This window comes from Pseudophryne corroboree, unplaced genomic scaffold, assembly GCF_028390025.1.
Source record: "Pseudophryne corroboree isolate aPseCor3 unplaced genomic scaffold, aPseCor3.hap2 scaffold_2518, whole genome shotgun sequence".
Lineage (NCBI taxonomy): Eukaryota > Metazoa > Chordata > Amphibia > Anura > Myobatrachidae > Pseudophryne > Pseudophryne corroboree.
This window is the reverse complement of record NW_026969176.1, coordinates 8,472-17,136: the sequence shown is the minus strand read 5'-3', so window position 1 is coordinate 17,136 and position 8,665 is coordinate 8,472. Positions and strand designations below refer to the sequence as shown.

Below are 8,665 nucleotides of genomic sequence, written 5' to 3'. Positions count from 1 at the left end.
CAGAATATACTGTAGGCATGCTGCATATCATATTAATCAGCAGAAGCTGCTTGTGCCCCTGGGCATTTGGCAAGTATGCCTATGCCTAGGGCAGGCTCAGACTGGAGATCAGTACGTAATCCCGCTGGACGGGATCCCGGCAGTCAAAATACAGACGCCGGAATCCCGACCACACAATCCCGACAGGGGCGGCGAGCGGAAAGCAGCCCCTTGCATGCTTGCTTCGCTCGCCACGCGGTGGGCACGGTGCCTCGCTACGCTCTACACACTATTATATCAGTAGTCAGGAAACGCAGCATGCATTTGTGGAGTGAAGAGGGTGAAAAAGGAGAGAAAGTACAGTTTGTACTGTAAGGTTATGTCAGAGGGTGTGAAGATGATCAGCTCAGTGTTATACATGTTACAGTAAGTTAGAATACAGTACAGTGCATTATGTATTTCTATTTTATTACCAGGTGTCTCCTCCACTGGTTGGCGACGGACTGTAAAAAGATAATACAGTACAGTTAGTCATATCAGTTTGACTTAAAATAATGTTGGAGAAAAAAAAATACTGTAATTACAGTACCAACTATTGCTACTGTACAGTATATTTACCAAAAATGTATTCTGGCTCGTCGTCTGTGGGTAAAAGAGAAGAATATTATAAGATACAGTATACAGTAAAAAGTATAGTAATAGTACACTAGTTTCCAGGCCCAGTGTCAGGTGGGTAAAAAAAGGTATGCTTGTGACAGGCATGGTGATTCCAAGGGACCCCACCGAGACCATCAGAAAATTTGTGAGTGACCCGTATGCCGGTGATTATGACTAGAATAAGGTACAGTAGCAACGCTTTTTTCTTTTGAATTATGTATACTGTACAGTACTGTATGTGCATATTGTACAGTACACTTAAAATATTTAGCAGTTACTGTAGTGGTAATTTTTGGGATGACAGTATTAGCATACTGTAAGCATCCAACTGAGGCCCCCAAACAGATGCCGCCACTAGGTACAGTACGTGCCTCTCGTGCCTAATGGGAAATTCATCACTGACAGTATCTAGAGAGATGAATGGAGAGACAGTGACAAGGGGTGAGAGAGAGAGAGAGAGAGAAATTGAGTAAGATGGGTGTTTTTTTTAGAACAGGATGTTGTCCATACAGTAGCAACCAATCAAATATTACCTACTGTACTGTATTATCGTCTGTAAGTGTAACTAGATACTGTAAATGTTAATGTGGGATGTGATCGGTTGCTACTGTATGGGCAATATCACCAGTTCAAACAAAAACAATTTTCATCCGATTTCTACGCATTTGCCAGAAAAATCTGATGAAAAGTGCTACTCTGATGGCATCAGATCAATGTCAGTAATAATTCTTACCACTAAATGCAGCAGCATCATCATCATCCTCCTCCTCCTCCGTGGCCTGTTCCAGTGTAGGGCCTGTGAAAAAAAACATTAATGTGAAAAAAAAAAAAGGTTAATTCCAGGAAATACACATACCCTCCAACATGGTACAAAATGCTCTGGTTCTGGACTTCCCTCTTAATTTATTATTGCCATCACCTGTGAAGAAACAGCTTTCTTATCATATAACTAGTTCAACACAGGTGATGGAAATCATAAATTAAGAGGGAAGTCTAGAAACAGAGCAGTGCGGCGGGTCATGTTGGAGGGTCTGCATACAGAAACATAGAATTTGATGACAAATACTGTAAGAACCACTTTGCCCATCTAATCTGCCTCTTTTTTTTAACCTTTTTTTTACATCAAACCTTATAACAATTTTCCCCAAACATCACATGATGCAAAGATAAATAAATAAAAAAATAAATAAAAAAAGAGGTGCAAGATGGAATTGTGATTGGGCCCTCCCAACCACCCTTATGTTATATAAACAGGGTCTGCCACACGACTGTGGCTGAAATGACTGGTTGGTTTGGGCCCCCACCAAAAAAAGAAGCAATCAATCTCTCCTTGCTCAAACTGGCTCTACAGAGGCACGATGTACCGGACTGGACTTACTTAATGGGTGCAGTGTGGTGAGGGACAGAGAGTCCTGGTCCTCCTCCTCCTCCTCCGCCACCGCCTGTGACAGTGTAGGGCCTGTGAAAGCAAAAAATCCATGAAATATACTTTTGTATTCTGTGTTGAATACAGTAAAGCAAAAATTCAGTCAGGAATTGGAGGAGGAGAGTAAATTTCGCACACAGAGACGAGAATGTCGAGGCCAGAATCAGGGGGTAGTGGAGGAGGGTTAGGATACCGTACCTCACCCTGTTGGGATTGCTGCAATCAGGATGCCACTGTCGGTCACCTGACCGCTAGAATCCTGACTGCTGGTCACGCAAACCCAACCCATTGGTTTAACACAATGTACAGTACAGTACAATACTGCAGTTTACTTACCAAGTTGGGGAGAGGGTTTTTCATCCTCACTGTCAATAATTACTGAGTTGAAAATAAAAAAATATTATAAACAAAATACAGTAGAGTACAGTTACTACAAAATTGCACAGTAGTACAGTGCTACAGGAGGCAGAGATATATTCATAATACAGTAGGAGCAGAATGACTGTCCAGCGGTAGGGGACATACAGTACTGTATTTAAAAGACCTGCTGTCTGGATCCCGACATTCAGAATGCAGAGTGTGGATTCAGAGTATGATTGGAGGGTTAGGCTAGTGGAGGGTGGGTCGGATGCACAATTTTGGGCACCATAATACAAAATGGATATCGTGGAACTACAAAAGGTTTAGAGGCGGGCGACCAAAGTGATGAAGTGGATTGAGAAGATGGAATACAAGGAAAGGCAGGCTAGGCATGTTTACATTGGAAAAGAGGAGATTAAGAGGGGACATGATTAACCTTTACAAATATACTGTATACAGTACAGTAAGGGGACAATACACAGGAACGGTTTTTGATAAGATGGACACAGAGGACACGTGCACAGTAACTCTTGTTGAAGTAGAGGCGATTTCGCACAGAGGCGAAAAGGGGTCTTCACAGTGAGGGAAATACTGTACAGTGCATGTTTGGAATTCCCTGCCTGAAAAGTAATAAAAGTGGACTTGGTCAATACTTTTAAGAATGGGCTTGAGAAAATCCTACTGTACTTACTATAATCTGGCTCCTCTTCCCCCGAATCAATGGGAATGAGCTCCTCCTCTGTATCAATTACGAGGCGGTCTGTGTGTAAAAGATGACAAGTATTGTAAAATACAAAAATTACAGTAATACTGTAGGAAACTAGTGTGACTGTAACAAAAAGTAATTATTACCACTTCCGGAGCTCTCGGATGCAGCAGCAGGTGGTGGTGGTGGTGGTGGTGTTGGTACTGTGGGAAAAAAAATAACAGTACTGTAAGTGAAGCTGTCAATTGGAAACATGTACTGTACAGTATCCAGGACACATGTACAGTAGTGTAACAACGATGACAGTAGCACCAGAATTCTCGTTACACAATACCTGGCAGCGCAGCAGGTGGTGGTGGTGGTGGTACTGTGGGAAAAAAAATAACAGTACTGTAAGTGAAGCTGTCAATTGGAAACATGTACTGTACAGTATCCAGGACACATGTACAGTAGTGTAACAACGATGACAGTAGCACCAGAATTCTCGTTACACAATACCTGGCAGCGCAGCAGGTGGTGGTGGTGGTGGTACTGTGGGAAAAAAAATAACAGTACTGTAAGTGAAGCTGTCAATTGGAAACATGTACTGTACAGTATCCAGGACACATGTACAGTAGTGTAACAACGATGACAGTAGCACCAGAATTCTCGTTACACAATACCTGGCAGCGCAGCAGGTGGTGGTGGTGGTGGTACTGTGGGAAAAAAAATAACAGTACTGTAAGTGAAGCTGTCAATTGGAAACATGTACTGTACAGTATCCAGGACACATGTACAGTAGTGTAACAACGATGACAGTAGCACCAGAATTCTCGTTACACAATACCTGGCAGCGCAGCAGCAGGTGGTGGTGGTGGTGGTGGTGGTGGTGGTACTGTGGGAAAAAAAATAACAGTACTGTAAGTGAAGCTGTCAATTGGAAACATGTACTGCACAGTATCCAGGACACATGTACAGTAGTGTAACAACGATGACAGTAGCACCAGAATTCTCGTTACACAATACCTGGCAGCGCAGCAGGTGGTGGTGGTGGTGGTACTGTGGGAAAAAAAATAACAGTACTGTAAGTGAAGCTGTCAATTGGAAACATGTACTGTACAGTATCCAGGACACATGTACAGTAGTGTAACAACGATGACAGTAGCACCAGAATTCTCGTTACACAATACCTGGCAGCGCAGCAGCAGGTGGTGGTGGTGGTGGTGGTGGTGGTGGTACTGTGGGAAAAAAAATAACAGTACTGTAAGTGAAGCTGTCAATTGGAAACATGTACTGTACAGTATCCAGGACACATGTACAGTAGTGTAACAACGATGACAGTAGCACCAGAATTCTCGTTACACAATACCTGGCAGCGCAGCAGGTGGTGGTGGTGGTGGCACTGTGGGAAAAAAATTAACAGTACTGTAAGTGAAGCTGTCAATTGGAAACATGTACTGTACAGTATCCAGGACACATGTACAGTAGTGTAACAACGATGACAGTAGCACCAGAATTCTCGTTACACAATACCTGGCAGCGCAGCAGGTGGTGGTGGTGGTGGTGGTGGTGGTGGTACTGTGGGAAAAAAAATAACAGTACTGTAAGTGAAGCTGTCAATTGGAAACATGTACTGCACAGTATCCAGGACACATGTACAGTAGTGTAACAACGATGACAGTAGCACCAGAATTCTCGTTACACAATACCTGGCAGCGCAGCAGGTGGTGGTGGTGGTACTGTGGGAAAAAAAATAACAGTACTGTAAGTGAAGCTGTCAATTTGAAACATGTACTGCACAGTATCCAGGACCAAAAAGGGGTCCGGCCAATAAACAATCTGCATCAGAGAAGCAAGATACAGTATGCTTAAAGTATACAGTACTATATACTACAGTAGATCGCCAACAAACGTAAATTAACAAACAACTATCACTGGAATTTACCATCCTCATCCCGTAGCGAAGCACGGGTATTCAGCTATCTACAATGTTATTTATACTTTGTGTTTAATATTTACATTTAGTTTTGTAAACAGACATTCTTAACATTAACGGATTGCAGCGAGTTATCTGTGATGGTCAGGACAGGGGGTTGGGACTATAGAAATCACTATGTACTGTACACTACTGTATTTGACAATACTTACCAGCTTGGCGGCGCCTGTCCCGCCTCCTGTGACGTCGTGCTACCAGCCCTGTAAAAATATATATACAGTATAATGGCAGCATACTGTACAGCCAATGAAATTCAACATTGACAGCATCTTTATGACATCACAATAAATGGAATTGTTCATTCTAGTACCCTGCACCTAATCACTCAGGAGGGCATAGTGTACTGTACTGTCTTCAAAACTTAAGGGGCACATTTCTAAATGTGACATACAGTACACTTACAGTATCGCTACAGTACAGTAGGTCCAGGGTATTAGACAGAACACTACCTTTATAGACATTGTAACACACATAAGCATTGCCCTTATAAACATTATGACACACATCAGCATGCAGCCCTCCCACCCTTAACCATCTCAGTACTGTTCATTACATTACAAATTGATTTCATGACAGATGATGCAGTACTCACCTGAATTCATCTTATTCACGTCATGTCACAGTAGTGCAGTTTATTCACGTCACAGTACTGTCCTTGATTCACGTTGTGTCACACAGTAGAGCACCGTATTCACGTCACAGTACTGTCCTTGATTCACGTTGTGTCACACAGTAGAGCACCGTATTCACGTCACAGTACTGTCCTTGATTCACGTTGTGTCACACAGTAGAGCACCTTATTCACGTCACAGTACTGTCCTTGATTCACGTTGTGTCACACAGTAGAGCACCGTATTCACGTCACAGTACTGTCCTTGATTCACGTTGTGTCACACAGTAGAGCACCTTATTCACGTTACTGTACGTCACAGTAGTGCAGTAGTATATCCACATTACGTCACAAAGTAGAGATCTGCCAGTCATGAACCTTATGCAAGAGTAATGCACGTCAGAACACATTAGGCCACTGTAACATCCCTTAGAATAATTTCTGCCAAAGTAACATCCCTTAGAACACTGTACTATCTGAAACACAAATTTCGGCACACTGCAATTAAACCACACAATGCACTGCACGACTGCGTGATATGACAAACTGCACATTTCCCTGCAAAATATGATACAATGTACACTACACAAAAAACTGCAATTACCACATGTGTATACAGTACACTGCACGACAGTGCTGGCCCTAGCCAGGTACAGATACAGCCGCAGTCACGCAAAATATAGGCATGCCGCATATCATTTTAATCAGCAGAAGCTGCTGGTGCCCCTAAGCATAGCAAATGCCCTAGGCATTTGCCTACTGTAGTTTGCCTATGCCTAAGGCCGGCTCTGCTGCACGATGTGATTCACTATGTATTACACTCACTGCACAATACCATATTCTGAATGTACACTGCATGACACGCTGCAATTACGCAGCACGATACACTGTGATACATTGCATATACTGTACACTGCATGATACTGTACACTGCACAATCGTAGACCACCTGGATTGTAAAGAACTACTGTACTGTATATACACAAGTTTAAAAAAATAACAATTGTTTTTGTAAAACGCATGTCGATCTTTTTCCATGTCAACTTAACGACCATGTCAACCTACAGTAACTGGTGTCAACCAATTTCAAAAGCCGCACCATCTAGGTCGACGCAAAAAAACAAATTGACCTTTTGACCGGGTTAACGTTTGGTCCTTGTTTAACCATTTGTTTACCACAAATACTGTACAGTGCTGTATAGACCGGATACCTGCTGCTACAGCAGCCCCTGCTATAATGTACTGTACCTGTAACTACAGTAACTTAAAGTACAGTAATCTACAGTAATGTACTGTACTTACAATCCCTTATGGCCTGCAGGCGTCGTGGGGTCCGCCTCACGAGGTCACTCCACCTCCTCTGGAGAGACCTCACCGTTCTCCTCCTGTTATACTTCCGGAGGATGTCCCTGCTGGCCCTCCGGTATGCCCTCACTTTCTCCTCGTTGCTGGCGAGAGTTCTGTCCCGCCAGCGAACGAGGAGACGCAGCTCACCAAGAGCATAGGGACGGTCCCGTGCAGCAGCCATAACCGTCCTTATGCTCAATGAGCGTCTCAGACGTCGTGCGCCTCAGACGTCGTGCGTCTCAGACGTCGTGCGGTCCAGGCATTCAACGTACAGTACTGTAGTTACTGTACTTTGTGACAGTTTCCCTTAGTTTTAAATATGCCCTTTCTTTGACCACAGTATTTTCCACTGTCTTGCCCTACGCCCTTCCCTCCTGGGAGCCTTCACAGGTCTTATGCAATACACAAATACCGAAGATGCACAGTCCGTCAGAATACACTCATTTCATTCCCGCTGTTTAGGTGCATTTAGCGTAAAGAATCGCTCCTGCAGATGTACTTTGATTTATGTGAAACCTGTGTGCATCCTTCCATTGACTGTCTTACAATGTAAATAAAATAATACAGTGCATTATTACAGAAAAAAAAAAAAAAAAGAAAGAAAGCACATCAGGTCTCGAACCCTGGACTCCCAGCGAGGGAGGTGGGAGCCTTCACCCCTAGCCCACGACGCCTCATGAGAGATTTCCAATTTCATGTGTGAAAGTACTGCAAACAGCGCCCGGCCCCCGCCCCATTGCTGTTGGTTTATGCCTTAGAGGACTCGGACGCTCGCATTTGTAAAGCACGGTGTTTTCCTCCGCCTCCTGCTAGCCTGTTGCCCTTCCCCCATGGGAGCCTGCACAGATCATGCAGTAGACAGGGAGGGAATGCAGGTCATGTGCAATACACAAACGCCCACTGTAGTACTATTTTGCTCACTTACAGTACCGTACTGTAGGTTGCATTTAGCGTAAAGAATCGCTCCTGCAGATGTACTTTGATTTATGTGAAACCTGTGTGCATCCTTCCATTGGATGTACTGTATTGGAGAGAATTTTTTTTTTTTTAAAGTGAATGTCACGGGAACACATTAAAAATAAGGTTGGCACTTCCTTCCCATTGGTGTTGGTTTACAGTATGCCGTAGTGTACTCGGACGCTCATGTAATTGCATTTCAAAGGCACAGTATTTTCCATCGTCTCCCCCCTACCCCCATCGCCCTTCCCCCCTGGGGGCCTGCACAGGGAGGAAATTCAGGTCCTGTGCAATACACAAACGCTGAAGATCTACTGTACAGTACTGTTTTGCTCAGTTGGTAGCGTCAGAATACACTCATTTCATCCCGCTGTTTAGGTGCATTTAGCGTAAAGAATCGCTCCTGCAGATGTACTTTGATTTATGTGAAACCTGTGTGCATCCTTCCATTGACTGTCTTACAATGTAAATAAAATAATACAGTGCATTATTACAGAAAAAAAAAAAAAAAAGAAAGAAAGCACATCAGGTCTCGAACCCTGGACTCCCAGCGAGGGAGGTGGGAGCCTTCACCCCTAGCCCACGACGCCTCATGAGAGATTTCCAATTTCATGTGTGAAAGTACTGCAAACAGCGCCCGGCCCCCGC

At 43.7% G+C, this 8,665-nt stretch overlaps 1 long non-coding RNA gene across 1 annotated transcript; it reads right to left on the bottom strand.

The window, feature by feature from the left end:
* Nucleotides 1-452: 452 nt before the first annotated feature.
* Nucleotides 453-3,177, bottom strand: LOC135012101 (uncharacterized). Its single transcript, XR_010211111.1, has 6 exons — nt 3,114-3,177; nt 2,399-2,440; nt 2,015-2,095; nt 1,370-1,432; nt 598-621; nt 453-482 (listed from the first exon to the last, which is right to left on the bottom strand). It is a non-coding gene; the product is annotated as an uncharacterized LOC135012101 (long non-coding RNA).
* Between the last annotated feature and the right edge of the window lie 5,488 nt (nt 3,178-8,665).